Source organism: Vicugna pacos, chromosome 1 (assembly GCF_048564905.1).
Source record: "Vicugna pacos chromosome 1, VicPac4, whole genome shotgun sequence".
Classification (NCBI taxonomy): domain Eukaryota; kingdom Metazoa; phylum Chordata; class Mammalia; order Artiodactyla; family Camelidae; genus Vicugna; species Vicugna pacos.
In genome coordinates this window covers 73,466,016-73,479,752 of record NC_132987.1, presented here as the reverse complement: position 1 = coordinate 73,479,752, position 13,737 = coordinate 73,466,016, and the positions used below count along the sequence as shown (strand labels likewise).

Sequence of the window (13,737 nt, the reverse complement as noted above, 5' to 3'; positions counted from 1 at the left end):
CACGGAGACTCTGAGCGTTTATCTCACTGTTCTTGCAAGCTGACTTCTCTGGACACCATGTGGACGCAGACAGGTGGCCCAGGGGAACACTTTTGATTCATAATGTTCCTGCTCACCTCCAAAGCCCAAGGCCTCTGGCATCTGTGCTCTCCCAGGTGAGTGAGGAGTTACGACATTCTAGGGAACTGACCAGAGGTCAGAGTCTGGGCACAAGGGGTGCCTCTGCTTCTGTGGTTGTGTTTGTTTTCTAAAGTTAGGGGCCTGGACTGGAGGCAGTTCAGGTCCATGGCCAGAACCTTTCTGGATCTCTCCACATAAGCTGCTTTTTTCCCTCTCTTGTGGGAAAAGGCAGTGAGGGTGTCAGGTTCTGGCAGGAGTTGGGAGAAGAAAAGATCTCATGCTAAGAGGATCCTAGTTAACATTCTTCCAGAGAGAGGAAGGAACAAAGGAGTCTGGGGAGTGTCTGGGGGATCCCATCTGAGAGAACAGAAGTCTGGAGTGAACCTTTCTAGAAAAGGGGGTGAAGTGTTAGAGGAAGATGGTTGCTGCAGGAGGGAGCAGTGTTTCTAGGGCCACTTCAGGCCTGAGATTGTAGAGCCTCCTGATTAAGAGCAGGCTTTGGAAACAGGCCTGGGTTTGAACATAGGCTTGCCAGTTGCCAGGCGTATAACCCCAGGCTAGTCACCTAAATTCTGATACCCCTGTATCTTAGTGTTGTTGCAAAGAGGAAGCAGGATACTGTGTATAAAATACATGAAATGCATTATGGACATTGAGTAGAAGGTGACTGTTATTAGGCAAGGAAAGAAAGGGAAAAAGGAACAGACTGAGTAGGTGGAAGCTGTACCTGCACAAGGCTCTATAGAGATAAAGAAATGAGAAGACGGGGAGAGAGAGGAGCCCACAGCAGGGCAAGGCCCTGCCGCAGGTGCACCTTAGGTACCAGTCCTCAGGCCTGGTCATTGCGAAGGCAATTCCCACCCAGCCTTCTCCTCCGCTTCTTCCTTGATTCAACTTTCTATCAGTTACCAAACCAGGGAGTCATCTTTGACTCTGTTCTTTCTCCCCTATTCCATTTTAAATTGGCAAATGCTATAGGCTTTGCTTTTTGGAGGAGGGGAGGCAATTAAGTTTATGTTTGTTCGTTTGTTTGTTTGTTTATTTTAATGATACCGGGGATGGGACCCCGGACCTTGTGCATGCTAAGCATTCGCTCCAACGCTAAGCTATACCCTCCCCTCTTAGGCTTTACTTTTAAGATGTATCCAGAATCCCTCTTCTTCCATCAGCATTTCTTACCTGGACTATGGCAGTAGCTTCTTACATGTTCTCCCAGCCCCACCCATCCCTGACCTCCCTGCCCTGTCTGTTTTTTGTAGACAAGTCAGTGTCAGCTTCCAAAAGAGAAACCAGAAGCGATCATTCCCCTGCTCAGAACTCCCCATGGCATCTGTTTCATTCAGAGAAAACTCCACACTCCTGTCAGTGGCCTCCCCTCCCCTGCCCTTGCAGCTCTGCGCTCACCTCCCCTCATCTGCTTCCACCCCTACAGTGGCCTTCTGGCTGCTCCTCCAACCAGCAGAACAGCCCCTCTTCTCAGAGGCTTTGCCCTCTGCCTGGAAGGCTCTTCCCCACATCTGCACAGCCCACCACCCCACTTCATTCAGGTGTCTGCCTCGGTGGCCACCCTCCCCGGACTGTCCTTGATTACATCACACTCCCATCAACCTAATGTCTTTTTCCTCAACGTTATCACCTCCTGACACATCTCTATGTGTTCATCTGCTATTGTTTGCTTTCCCCCTGGAAGGAAAGATCCATGAGAACCGGGACCTCATTTTGGTCCTCACTGCCTTCCTGGTACCTAGAATAGAATCTGGTGTGTAATTGGTGCTCAGTTTTGTTTTTTTTTTTTAACTAGTCTACAGGCCTCTCCTGAATCTCAGAACGGCTATAAAAAGAGTTTCAAACAAAATGAAATAACTACCTATAGATTTATATAAGAAAAATGCATTCTAAGTATATGTATACTGGGAGAGAAAGGTGTGGAGAATTCTAATACTAGTAGAGGGCCTATTTTAGAAAAGCCAGAAAGCAGTGTGCTAGGCCACAGCAGAAGGAGCCCAGGTCTTCCGTCTTCCTCAAGGTGACTGACCTCAGGAATGTCCCTAAGTGTGTCAGCTATTCCCTCTGTAAGAGGAAGGTGAGAATAGACACCTCTCAGGCCCTTCCGCATTACTCGAGAAGAACTTACTGTACATGGACTTTAGGCCTAATGCCGTGCTAAGCCTGGCTTGGAGCTTCAGAGAAGCCCAGGGCATCCTCACTCCACCAAGGGATAATAGTCTAGTCATTCGCCTACAATTTCCTAAGTGTGCCTGGACCATCCATGGTACTGCTCCCTTCCGTTTGCAGAGTTGATCTGGAGTTCTGTTGAATATGGGACATGAGAAACATGGGATGAATCTGAGAATAGTTCAGTTCCCCACATGCATGGGGGCCGGGAGGGGTCAGGCCCCATTCTAGGCACACAGGCGACAGAAATGGTCTCTGCGTTTGGAGAGCTGACAGCCTTGGAAGTACAAGGAATAGCGTGTTTGGATGCCTGCCCAGAGGGCAATAGATCTAACTTCAAATTGCATCTCAATCATCTCTGACTTGGTTCTAGATTTAGAAGCTAAGGAAGAATAAAAATAGGAACAAATATCCCAAGAGGTCTTGTGCTGACAACAAGCGTGCCTGAGAAATTACACTCCCAAGATCCCTAGACCCAACATCTGCAGCATCTCGGGGGGCTGGGGAACGGCCCAAGCCTCCTCCTCCTCCAGGTATATTTTAACTTAAAAAAAATTAATGGCCTTTTTTAAAAGCAATTGTAGGTTTATAGAAAAAAATCAAGTGAAAATTATAGGGAGTTGCCACATAGCCCTTAACCCCTCCCCCCAGTTTCCCCTATTACTAACATCTTATGCTGGTGTAGTACATTTGCTACAGTTGGTGAGTCAGTGCTGACACATTGTTATTAATTAAAGTCCACAGTTTACATTAACACTCACTTTTTGCATAATACAGTCTATGGTTTTGACAAATGCATAATGACACATATCCACCATTATTATTATATCAGAATTATAGCTTCACTGCCTAAAAATTCTTGGTACTCCACCTTTTTGGCCCTCCTTCCTTCCCTCGCCCAATCCCTGGCAACCTCAGCTCTTTTATTGTCTTTGTAGCTTTGTCTTTTCCAGAATGTCGTATAGTTGGCATCACACAGTGTATGGTCTTTCCAGGTTGGCTTTTTTCACTTAGCAATCTCCTCCAATTTTAAACCTGGCCTTCTCCCCCTCCCCCTCCCATACACACATCCAGCTGGGGTGCAATGCGCTGGCAAAGGAGGAGCCCCCAGCCAGTGCTGAGACCCACCTGACCAGAGCCCACGGGTCTGCAGTGCTATTCCTTTGTCGCCATCCACTGAACATGCCCGGCCCTGGTGCTACTGGAGTTCAGCCCAGGCTGGTAAACTGTCAGTTGCTGCCTGTGTCTTGGTTCCACATCTGGAAGTACCAGCTGTGCAGACCTTCCCATCCCATTCTTAAGTGGAGAGACAGGAGGAGCACTGGGCTGTTTGCCTTCCTCCTTGGTAGTTTGTTTTACTTGCTCTGGAGCTTCGGACTAGCGGTGGGGAAGTGAGCCTCCGGGGCAGGCAGCATCCTTCACACCACATCCGGCAGTGGCCACAGCTCCCTCAGCCTCTGAAGTCGCTGTCTCAGCTCCACCTGGGCTCCAGGGTGTCTGTGCTGAGCCCAGGGAGTGACTGAGCGCTGGGGCTTGTTTTGTGGTCATTGAGGAGGAAGAGTGATCGGGGGCAAAGAGCACGGGAAACGTTTTCCCTGTCAAGAGGTGCTTATTTCTCCAGGCAGCCTCGCAGATGAGGATTCCTTGGGAGTGTGGTGGCAGGAACTCCAATATTCAGGGCACTAACCAGTCACTAGACAGAGAGGCTCTCGGGGGCTGGGTGATGATTGTGGATTTTATAACAGGAGCAGAAGGAGGAGCTCGTCCACCCTCACTCCAGCTCTGGACCACGGTTAGGGTAACGTGCGTGTGAGTGGGGGTCATGTGAACCACCTGGCTGAGTCAGGCTGAAGAGGTCCAGGGCTGAGAGGAGAGGAGGTGTACTAGGTAGAAACAGTGCCAACCCCGGGGGAAGGGACTGAGATTTAGACCAGCTCCCCTTGCTTCCTGTGTGGAATAAACACAGAGCTGAGGCCAGCTGGTACCTTCTCACTCTGAAGGACACCCGGCAGGTGCATCAGTTAGTAAGAAGGAGGAAGAAGATTCTTTGGCCTCCTTGAAAAGCCAGCTTTCACACTGTAGAAATTTGATTCTGATGATCCAAATCCTTCCCGCTGCCTCCTCCGGTTTGCTCTTCTTGCCTCGCCCAGCCTCCGATCTGTAGCCTGACCAGGGACTCACTGAGAGCTCTGGGCTGCCATTCAGTGCTTCTTCCCACTTGTACCTACATGTGTAAGTGGAGACTAATAGTCCCTGCCCCAGGTTTGTCACCAAGACTGAGCACTAATGCGGTGGAGTGTTTAAAGCACCTTAAACTCTTCAGAGAAGTACTCTCTGCAGGCAAGCTGTCCTTGCTTTTGTTGTTAGGAATTGGGGCCCGAACCTTCCCATCCCCCAAGACTGCAGGTCTAACTCCAGAGTCTGGAAGGCTGTGACTGATTACTGACCATCACCGCATAGGAAGCCTTGGTCCTTGCCTCAGTTTGCTTGGGGAAGCCAAGGATAGAGAGCTGCTAAACACGCAAGGGTGAGACCCATGTTCCCTGCCAAATCCAGCCTTCACTCCTGAGTCCCCCTCTTCACATTCCTCCCCCCCCCCACCCCCCGGAGGCAGTGAGTCCTGAAGAAGACTCCCAGACCGGCTTCTGCAGGTGCACACCCGCAGCATGTGCCTAGGAGCAGGGGCCACATTTGTTAATCCAAAAGAAAATATGTGATCTGACAAACCATTTGGGATTTTTTTCTCTCCTGATTTTTTTTGAGGGGGAATCTCAGAAACACTGAGTTTATAAACATCTTGTGATGTACTAAAAAAACAAAAAAAATTCTAGTGTAAGGAATGGTATTCTGTACAGTGGGGGCCATGCCAGGACCTCCCAATGGTGTGGTCGCCTGTTAGAGCGGAGTGGGCAGAGAGGCACGTTGTGAGCATCCCGGGGGATGGGGTGGAGCACCGGTAAGTGTTGGTGGAAGGAGGTCTCCAGTGCAGTCTGGGTCTTTAGAACTTCCCCTCCAGAACAATCTGTAGAAACCGGGGCAGGGTCCCAGTTTTACCCACCACCCCTCTTCCCCACTCTCTAGAAAAACCCAGCCTCCATGGCAGTGGAACAGGGAGGCTCCTGAACAACTGTTAGGCTCTACAGCTTTCAAAGCCCACAAGTAACGAGGACCAGCTACCCAGTTGTGATGGAATGTTAGGCAGGCAGAACTAATTTTCCCCACATAAGGAAACTAACCACAAGGCCAGCGCTAGCACCTGTGGTCTAGTTGGGGGAAAAGCAGTGAGACCTTGTTTCTTTTAATCTCAGCCAAGAAGAGGTGTGTTACCCTTTCCCAGGCCGGGGGTTTCTGACCTGTCTCCCACCCACTGAAACTCGCTGCAGCCTGCCTCTCTTGGGTCACTTGAGGTGTTTCTCATTATCCGTATGCACAGCAATAAACCTTGCTGAGAGCGGTGCTGTTTGTGCCTCTGTAGGCATTTTTCACGTGGACCTGAAGATGTTCGTAACCATTCATGGGTGGCCTTTCAGTTGATCAGCCGGCAGATCATTGAGCACTATGCCTGCTGCCCTCAGGACATGTGTAATCCAGATTCTGGATATTTCCCAGATCTAGGCCAAAGGTCATTTCACTTTGAACTACATTATCTACCTTCTCTCATTGGCAGAGCTCTTGGCTCAGAGGAGGTGCTTGGTGTCACCATTATCGTCATGACGATTATCACTTTGGCTTGAGATAAGCTGCTGATTTATAATTCCTTCCCAAGAGCCCATATTCTTGGAGAACTTGGCTGTTTACAGAGTTATGTCAATTACGGTATGTTTGAGAATTTTATAGGTAGAGGAATGGAAGTCCAGAGAAAAGTGATGTATGGTCTTTTACTCGGACCTAGGGCTTGTGCCCTTGGTTGGTTCTGCCATCCGGGAAACAGCCAGCCAAAGCTGGGAACCTGCCATCTGTGAGATGTGCTCTGGGTTCTGGGGAAGGCCCACCCTGGGCAGGGAGGACCCAGGAAGGAGGCAGTGGGCATGGAGGGCTGCCAGTTGGCTCTGGGTTCCTGAGCCAGAGGACCAAGGAGATCTGCTCCTCAGGGCCTCCTCTGCTTATGACCAACAGTACCCTTTCAGGGGAGGGGGTACCTCTTTGGCCTAACACTGAGGAGGCTTTGCAGGTTAAAGAGTGGGTATTCTGCTCTCTGTTACCAGAACCTGAGCACTCGTGGCAATCTGCCCAACAGTGCTGTTTTTGGCTTAACTGAGATGATACGATGGGGGGGGTGTCCTGGAACCTTGGTGCAGGATTGAGTAGATTTGGAAGGATCTTGCTCTAGTGATCCTATTGAAAAAGTAAGTATTACTCAGCTATCTAAAACCTCAAATACACAGAAGCAGAAAGAAGAGTATCCTGACCCTATGTGCCCATCACCAGGATTCAACAATGATCAAGACAAACGAGAGAGCTTTTAAACTACTACATTGTTTTCATTATTTTGTGTGCAGATGGGACAAGGATGGATGCCACAAGGTTACCCTTTCCAAAAGAGGTGTGTTATTCAGCCTTCCCACGCCCTCATCGCTGTGGCGTGGACAAGAGAGGACAGCCCAGGGCGCTCAGGTTTGATTGTCAGTTGCTCTAGCAGTTCTCTGAGATGCTTCTGTGTGTCTGCTTTACCAGATGCAGAGCTCCTAGGGAAAGCTTGTGTTGCCGAAGAAAGAGGTTCTTGCCTCGCACAGGAATTCAAGAGCAAGGCATAGTAAAGTGAAGGCAAGTTTGTTTAGAGAGAGACACACTCCATAGACAGAGTGCCTTCTGTCTCACTCAGAAGGGGGAGCGGCTTAGGAGATACACACTCCGTAAGCAGGATGCGGGCCATCCCAAAAGGTGAGAGGGAGAGAGGCCAAGAGGTCTAGGGATGTTTAGTTTAAAGGTAGATACACACTCCATAGACAGAGTGAGGGCTGTCTCAGAAGGCAAGAGAGAGAGCGACCACAAGGTGCAGGATTGTTAGTTTTTATGGGGTCGGTAAATTCATATGCTAATAAGGAGGAGGATTATTCCAACTATTTTGGGGAAGGGGTGGAGATTTCCAGAAATCAAGCACCTGCCCACTTTCTGACCTTTTACAGTCAGCAGCTGCCTGGTGCCTGTGTGTGTGCCATGAGGCTCCAGGTCTACAGGAAGTTGAATCTTCCAGCATATTGGTTCTAACTAGTTTGTCCTGTCCTCAACTGCTCTGTCATTTCTCAGTGCTTGTTCCCTGCCCTCTTCCCTCCTGTCTCACTTGAACTCTATTTTTGGATCCACAGAGCCTAATATTAAATAGGTGCTCAATGAGTATTTATTGACTTGTATGGCAAGGGATTGTATGAGTCAGGATGTGTTCCATCTGGACAGGTGTAAGTAATGTGAGTACTTAGTTTATCATTTGGGGAGGAAAGGGGGCAGTAGATGTGGTTTAGAGTTGAGTAAGGGGCCATTTTCTGAACCTGGGGGATCCTGAATGAGTGAAGGGTTAGGTGTGATCATTCTGCTGTTCAGGGGCTCCTGGTTTTGCTGAGAAGGAAGAAGTCAGCAGCAAGACATGATGGGAGAGAGCTGGATCAGAACCGCTCTTTGCCTGGCCCCTGGATTGAGGCATCTGCAGACCCTGGTGTGGTAGAACAGGAGTGTTAATGGCAGCTCCAGCTCCAGACTTGTTTTTCTGGGTGGCCACAAGCAGCCTGCAAGCTGCCTGCACCACCAGGGCCCATGTGTCACTCCAAGCACTATTTTATTCATTCTGCAGTTGGCGAGGAACGGGCTCCTCCAAGCATGGGGAACAGAGCCTGCTTCCAGCCTTTGGAGTGCTGGGCAGTTCGGCTGCTCTGTGGCTCCAGGGCAGGGGTGGGATGGATGAAACGGGTATTGGAGGACCAGGAGGGGAGATGCTGCAAAAGCTTCTCCTCAGGTCTGACCCTGGGTGAAGCCAGCAGGGGCCTCAGGTGGGGTGTGCCCAGGCCCACACAGACCCCAAGGAAGTCTCCAGGCCCTGACTTTCATCAGCGACACGCCCCTCCCACTCTCTGCCTGGTCTTTTTCAGTTTAAACTTCCAGCCCGGCCCTCCCCTTCCATACACGCATCATGTGCGTGTGTGAGTGTTTGAATTTTCATTCTTGGCAGACGTTAAGACACAAAATGGATTTGGAAGGAGATGAAACCAGTTTGGGCATATGCTGGGCAGTGGCAGCTTCATTCCTGGAGTGGGAAGGCTGCAGATGGGGAGGGGCTGGGTGGGACCCAAGTCTCCTCCCCAGCAGGGACCAAACTGAAAATCTCCTCCATGGGGAGGGAAAGGCCAGGAGCTCTGCTGAGCTGTTAGCCCTTTGGGATGTCAAAAAGCCAGCTCCAGGGGAGCCAAAGCCTTCAGGTGTGATGTGGTGTTAAGTGGGTGGGGGACCCCTGGATGGCCAACACCTGTTCCACTTCCTGGTGGTCTGTCAGCCCCTGGAGGCTATTCTGAATTTGTTCAGGGAATCACTGAGGGCATTTCCAGTTTTGATGTGCAAATGCTAAAATGTACATATGCTTGGAAAACTTCTGGTTTCCTTCTGACCTCCCAAGTCCTGCTCCCGCACCCCCCAGAAGTAGGAGGTGGTAGCCCTGTAGGGGTGACTGTTGGCCCAGGGACCTGTTTGAGTGTCTCCTTTGCTACAATGGAAGCTGTCTTGGCCCCCAAAGTAGGTGCTTTTTGCAATGGTGGCCTCCTCTTGGGTTTTCATTTCTGTGTGAAGAGGAGAAAACTAGGAATCTGGAAGTCCAGAAAATATTTGGGGAAATCTGAGAGAAATTTTGAGACCATGTTTCATTCGTTAAAATGTATTAAAATATTCAAGTTGTGGGATAAAAAAAACTCAGCTTTAAAAATGGCAAGAATTTCTCTAAAAATAATATAGACATCTTTATGCAAAACTTGCAATTCCAACTATGGCGTCCAGTGCAGCTAGGGTGTTTCTGGCAGACCTTCAAAGGACTCCCAGATCCTTGGGGGAAACACCCATTGGTTCCCACCCATGGCTGCACATGACAGTTTCCAGGAAAGAGTTTTGAAAATGCTGATGCCTTGGTCCCGCCTCCAAAGGTTCTAACTGAATTTGCCTGAGGTACTGCCCAGGCATTGACACGTTTGAATGTCCCCAGGAGATTCTTCTATGCAGCCAGAGTTGGGAACCTCCAATCTAATGCTTACGTGAGAACAGAAGGAAGATAAGAGAGGCCAGATTAAGAAACAGAGGAGTTTTTTTTGTTTCTCACTACATGCTGGTGTGTATTATTTGCATCTAGACTCAAAGGGGTGCTGCCAACTTTTGGACAGGATCAAGGGGCTCAGACCTCAGGACTGACTCCGAATAGGGTGGAGACAAAGCATCTTCAGGAGCTGGGTGCAGAGTGCACTGTGGGACATGCCCAACCAATCCCTCCCGAAACATGCTGGCTGGTGCATGTCTCCAACTCAGACTGATTTAGGTTTTGTCAGTCTTTCTCAGCTTCCTTTTTTTGGTGTATCTGCTTGAATCTGCTAAGAACACTAAGACCAGCAGGCAAGGGGAGCAGATAGCCCTGGCTTTGAAACCTTTACTTGAGTAAGATGCTTAACCTCACTGAGCCTCAATTGCTGCATCTTTAAAATGGGGATGACAATAGTATATACAGGAAAATGGGGCACCAGAGGATGGTCGTGTGTTCCAGGTCTCTGGTGGGTCCCTGGGATGTGCCCCGCCAAGTGAGGGTCCTTGGTTTTGGGCAGGAAAAAATCAAGAGCGAGCCATAGTTGAGTAAAAGTAGATTTATATCTGAGAGATACACACTCCACAGATAGAGTATGGGCCCTCTTAGAAGAAAAGAGAAAGTGACCACGCAGTGTGGGGTTGTTCATTTTTATGGGCTTAGTAACTTCATATGCTACCAAGTGGGAGGATTATTTCCACTACTTTGGGGAAGGGGCTGGGATTCCCAGGAACGGGGCCACCACCCACTTTTCTACCTTTTATGGTTAGCCTCAGAACTGTCATGGCACCTGTGGGAGTGCCATTTACCATGCTAGTATATTATAATGAGCATGTAATGAAGCTCAAGGTCTACTGGAAGTCAAGTCTCCCGCCATCTTGGGCCTCAAGGTCTACTGGGAGTCAAATCTCACAGTGAGTTGCTATGTCATTCTTTTAATGGTTGTGCCCTGTCCCCTTACCTCCTGTCTCAATACTCCCTCCTTCATGGACTGCTTTAGACATTAGACAAGATAATAGATGTGTTGCCGGAGAACAGGTTCTTGCCTTGCACAGGAAAGAATTCAAGAGCAAGGCATGGTAAAGTGAAAGCAAGTTTATTTAGAGAGATACACACTCCACAGGCAGAATGTGGCCATTTCAAAAGGTGAGAGGGAGAGAGACCGAGAGTTGTGAAGGTGTCTAAAGTTAAGGTGAATACACACTCCAGAGACAGAGTGCGGGTCGTTGCAGAAGGCGAGAGAGAGCGACCATGAGGTGCAGAGCTGTTAGTTTTTATGGGCTCCGTCATTTCATATATTAACAAGTGGGAGGATTATTCCAACTACTTTGGGGAAGGGGCAGGGATTTCCAGGAAACGGGCCCCTGTCCATTTTTTGACCTTTTATGGTCAGCCTAGGAACTGTCATGGCGCCCATGGGTGTGCCACAAGGCTCCAGGTCTACTGGAAATTGAATCTTCTGCCATCTTGGTTCTAACCAGTTTGTGTTGCATCCTCAATGGCTATGTTGTTCCTTCAGTGCTTGTGCCCTGCCCCCTTCCCTCTTGTCTCAGATGCACATCATCTCACAGAGTAACTCAACAAATGGTCTAATATACTGTTTTATGCCAAGATTGACTATTTCTTCGAATTCTATATGTTAACTTTTATCTCATACTGTGACAAAACATGGTGTGTTATATTCACTAAATCTGAATGACTTTTAATTATATTTACAAATCAGTTAAAGTAGGAAATTAGTAATTTAGTAAGGAAAAAAAGGCAGTCTTTAAATGTTAATCTGCCCAACATGGTAACGTCAGCAAACTAAGTATTTGATGGATATTTTATACAACTTACTAAACAAAGAATTTCAGATTTGTAAAGGTTGTTAAGTATTAAATGCATTTTTATTTTTTCCAAAAGGCTTGTCTACATTATGTGGAAGCAACAGAATCCTGGAATTAGGGGAGGGGTTCTTTACAAGCCAAAGATGTTGACTGTTGAAGGTAAATGCAGGAAACCCTTCAGATGTGATAATGGGGCAGAGACATTTTATAGCCCAAGAGGTTGTTGGGACGTGAGGCCCCCAGGCGTGTGGGAAGATAAAATTTCAGTGATATGATAATATTTGGGGCAGTGTTTTTTTCAAATTTACCTTTTTAATTATAGGAGTGATAATTACAAAACCGACTTTGAATATTTCTGAAGTAGTAAGTATAAAAAATGCAAATGTTAACTGATGTTAACATTTAAATGTCTTGACCTTTTCCTGTGACAACCCAAATAACTATACACCATAGATTCACATGCAATTTTTTAAAAATTACAGACACGGGATGCTGTTTTACAAGTTGCTTTTGGGATATTCTCCAGGAACCTCTTAGGCCAACATTTCCCAAAGTGTATTTGATGAAATTTTCCTCACTAATGGTACTCTGAGAAAAAGAGTACTGTGGTCAAGTCAGTCGAAGCCTGTGGTCAAATAAGGCCAGGCCTGCGGTTAAGCGAGTTCAGCCTTCAGTGCATACTCTATCCCCCTCTTGGTGCTTCACAATGCATAATAGCACATTGAAGGCTCTGAAAAGGCCTGCAGCAAAGAACCTAATTAGCTTTTCTTAGCAGAGCATTTCCCTAAATTTTTTTTTGTAGTGAACATCCTATATAGGTTTTTAGAAGCACTGTTTTAGACATTCCTCACTAACCTTCCCTCCACCTACTCCCCCTCCTCCATCTGCAACCTTGTAGGGTAGGCAGGAAGAAAAAAGTTCATCTGTTCATTTAATCAACAAATACTTACTGCACTCCTATTACATGCCGAACACCGCGATAGGTGCTGGGGCTACAGCAATGAGGCTTCCGGCTTCCCTCCAGCACAGGGATGATGGTATTAGTCACACAGGATGGATTGCACCTGGGACAGCAGAACGTCGGCAGGGATCCTCGCTGCAGCTGTGGAACCAGGAGTAGCTGCTCACATTACCCCACCCCCTCCGCTCCCCACCCTCCATCACGCCCACACTTTGCTCGGCTATAAATAGTGGTGCCTGACCCAGCTGGCGGGACGCCATGTTTGTTTTCTCCGGGGGGTGGCGGCCTTGCACCAAGGCCCCGGGCTTCGCAAGTTGGGGAGAACCTACGGGAGTTTGGGTCGTGGGCTTCCAGCAGAGAAAGCAGGGACAGACGGACGGACTGGAGCATGCTTCACGTTTCCAAACTGGTATTTATTTTAAGTTTCAGGTGGTTTAAAAGAGCTTTCTAATTGAGGAAGATTGAGGGTGGGTGGGGGACTGAATGTGTACATTTGGGGGTCAGAGAGGTGAAGAAAGTGGGTTTGTGTGAGGTCAGGTGGGAAAGAAAGTAAACTGTCATGATTCTAAAGCACACTTACCTGCTGGAGCCGGAAAGCTGGAGCTGCTCACTGTGAGCACGTGCACACGCACGTGTGTGCGCGTGTGTGTCGGTCGCTGGTCTGTCTGAGACATAGTGAGTATACATGCCCAGAGCAAGATGCCTGGAAAGCCTGGATGAGGGGGTCTGGTGCCTGAGAAATTTACCTATTCTTAAACCTTTTTTATTAAAATACTAGGAATAATCTGCAACAAGGATCAGATTAATGAAAATACTCCTATGAGTAACCCTGAAGGGAGTTACTCAGATTTGAAAAGTTGCTGTCATTTATTGAACAAACTGCTTTGTACCAGTCATTCTGGATGATTCGCTAATGTGATCTGTTTTTTCCTTCAACATGACTCTGAGAGATTCTTCTGTCCTGCATCAAAGTGGTTCCTCCTCAATGTCAGGGTAAGGGTTTCTTGCTTGCAGGAGAGTCTTGGAGAGAAACTGTCTGAGTCACAGTGCAGTCAGATGCCAGCTGAAGAGAGGTTTAATGGTGACACTGGGGGTTGAACTCAGGACCTGTGAAAAGGCCTGTGTTGGAGAACTCCTGTGCTGAGCAGAGCCTGAGTGTGTGTCTGTGCTCCAGTGTGTGCCGTGTTTCTTTTGTCCTGCTTCTGATGCTTTTGCTAGTGGTTCTGGTGCTTTGCCTGTACTTTGTAAAATCGAGTTTATCTTTGACTCTGATCTTTTCTTGAGGCCACGCTGCATTTTAAGTTGGTGTAGTGGAAAGATACAGTCCAGGTGAACATTGAGGAGCTTCCAAGCTCTTCAAGGGTGGGATACTGCCTGGTTTTCTCTGT

At 48.2% G+C, this 13,737-nt stretch overlaps 1 protein-coding gene across 5 annotated transcripts in view; it reads left to right on the top strand.

Moving 5' to 3' along the window:
* BOC (BOC cell adhesion associated, oncogene regulated) overlaps positions 1-13,737 on the top strand; it is a 112,087-nt gene that overhangs the window by 51,990 nt on the left and 46,360 nt on the right. Inside the window, exon 1 of one of the 5 annotated variants that reach the window (XM_072965293.1) lies at positions 12,622-12,758. The exons of the other annotated variants lie outside the window; for them this stretch is intronic. The gene's annotated coding sequence lies outside the window, so the exon portion shown is untranslated. Of the gene's footprint in view, positions 1-12,621; positions 12,759-13,737 lie in introns of those variants that run through there. 5 annotated transcript variants of the gene reach the window in all.